The sequence below is a fragment of the Terrapene carolina genome, unplaced genomic scaffold (genome assembly GCF_002925995.2).
Source record: "Terrapene carolina triunguis isolate 2854851 unplaced genomic scaffold, T_m_triunguis-2.0 Scaffold236, whole genome shotgun sequence".
Lineage (NCBI taxonomy): Eukaryota > Metazoa > Chordata > Testudines > Emydidae > Terrapene > Terrapene triunguis.
Window position 1 is genome coordinate 4175075 of NW_020664587.1, and position 2725 is coordinate 4177799.

Genomic DNA, 2725 nt, shown 5'->3' on the forward strand with positions numbered 1-2725 from the left:
GTCAGTAGCCCCTGCTGGCCTCTCTACTAGTGCTCCCACCAGTGGAAAAACAACAGGATAGGATAGAGACATACGCCTCAATACACCTACTCCACAACACTAGTCATTGATCGACCAAACACTGTTTAATCTTGGATCAGTTCCTCCACCATCTTCTTTCAACCCCCCTCCAGTTTGCCGATTAGCTGAGCAGCAGCTGGGTCTCTTAGGATCACATGCTAGCTGCTAGATTCAAGGGTCCGCAAAAACCAAGGGATGCTGCTACGCGCCTGGCTACAGCTCCACAAGTCTCTCCAACTCCCTCCCCATTCCAGCTCCATGAGTAGTCTCTGCTCACATTTTGCATTACACTCCCTCTAGTGGCCTTGGCCTCAGGCAGAACTGCAGCTAAGGAAGGAGAAAAACATTTTCCTAGGGCTGACTTACCTTTAAGCAGCCTGTTCAGGCAACACACATTTCTACTACTCTGGGGAAAGTTGGATCCAAATGCAGACATAACAGGCACTGTTCCTGTTTGTTTTGTAACCAGACAGCTACAAGGATGCCACTGTGGTTTAAAAAGACAGTGTTCAACAACGATTACTACAGAGAAAAGCAAGGTGAAATTGCAATTCGAGCCTGCCCCCAAGTTTAGTATGAAGACCCCACAATCACACAGCCTTCAAATGTCTCTCTTCACTCCAACCACACAGGACCCACTCCAAGCTTTCATTGTTAGTGGTCCCCCTGCAATAGATTAGTATCTGAAGTAAAAGCACGGGTCACAATCAAGCCTGGTTTTCTCAGGGCTGTTATATTTTTCGCACCAGCAATTCTACTAGGAGTGGTTGTTCAGAGTATAATTTTTATACACACACATCATTCCACATAACCAAATCCTTACAGCACAAATTCAGCAGAGAATGCTGCTGTGTAGCATACGCATGACACTGCCCACATGAGCAGAAGGGAAGCTGGGAAATCAAGGTTAGGAAACAGGGATGCTCAGCTAGATCTGTCACACTGAGGTTTGGGAAATGAGTTTTCGATAACCCCGGAGTCCATCATGCTTTGGGACTTTTCAAAGAAGAGTCTGATTTTGAACTGAACTCATATCCCCTCCAGCAGGTGAGGCATATCACACCACGCCACCAGTGCTTGAAGACCTTACAAGTGGGAGAAATGTTTGGTCTTCCCTGACTTCGCTGAAGAACACGTGGAATGAAAGCTCTCGCCAGCCTGCCCTTTCAATCTAGAGCTGAATTCTTAAGCCCCGTCTACCTTGAGGAAATTCAGTCTGGTGTAGTGAATGCACTAAAATGAATGTTGTAGTAGGGGCTAGGGGCCTGGTCAGGGATCAGGGTCCCCATTGTACTCTGCACTGTACAAACAAAAGGTTTTGCAGGGTTTCCACTCACGTAGCTTACTTCAGTACATTACTGGTTTAGCTGTACTGCTGGAAGCCCTGCTTTGCATCAGGTCAGTGCAGTCACATGCGAGTTGGCATATCCTTTTACACTGCAATGAATTTCCTCAATGCACAAAGGGCTTTCCCAGAGAGATTTTCTCCCTAATGAGTTAAATAGGTGTAACAGAGTTTGAATGAGAGTAAGAATCACTTATCTTCTCAATTAGGAACCACCCTTCTTGTCAGTGATGTCATTCTCCGGCCCATGTCATGCAGGAGGTTAGACTAGATGATCATAATGTTTTCTGACTTGAACCCTTCTAGTTCTTCAGTTGTCAAGAGAGACTTTCAGACTCGCTCTCTCTCTGTACATCAGACGAGCAAGGCAGTACAAAGCCATGTTTTCCCTTGTCAGGTCCCTTTGAAGTTGACCAGTCCAGGGCACATTTATGAGAAAGCTGCAGCATTTTAACTAAAGGTGGTATTAGAAACAGATGCAAACCCCCTGTCGGGACAACCCTTAGTTCAGTTTAACGGTTGTCTATTGAGGTTAATCTTACACTGATCTGAAACAGATTTCAGAGTAGTTGAAACAAGCCACCCGTAAGCCAGTGCAACTTGTGTGTTTAGACAAGGCCTTTGTTTTGCTGCCCCAGATAAGGGACTATAGCTACACTAGGAGCACTTTACTGGTCTAGGAACAGTGTTACATTAGATCAGCAAAGAGCTCCTAGTGTGGACACAACTATACTGGTGAAGCTTTTCCTGGTATGGTATGGCAAGGCCACCCACCCCCACCTCCACAAGGGACACAAGCTATAGCGGGCAAACCTGAGGCTTTGCTGGTATAACTGTGGCACAGCTCTGTCAGTCAAAAATCACCCCCAACTGACATAGGTGTGTGCGCCAGCAGAGCAGACACACCCAAAAACACCAATCAGAACAGCATCGGAAGAATTTAATTTAGCATTTCAGAGGTTTATTTTTCATCATTTACACAGCTAGCAATACTGACAAAGCTAATGTTTACCTTGAGTGTCTCCATAACATAATTTAGCTGATTTGTTACCAACCCTCTGCCACTGCTAACAGGCAGAATGGACAAGATTGAGGGGTTGTCTACACACAGAAGTTGTTAGTTAAAGCAATACAATCCCCCTAGAGTGGATGTACTTTTGTATGAAGATGACTTATACTGGTACAGCCATTCCCATACGACAGGGGTATAAGCTGTATCAGTATAAGGACCAGAGGCACCAACTTTGTGATTCCCTGGGAGTGCTGGATCCCCGCTCTGCCCCAGGCCCTGCCCCCACTCCACCCCGCCTCTTCCCACCC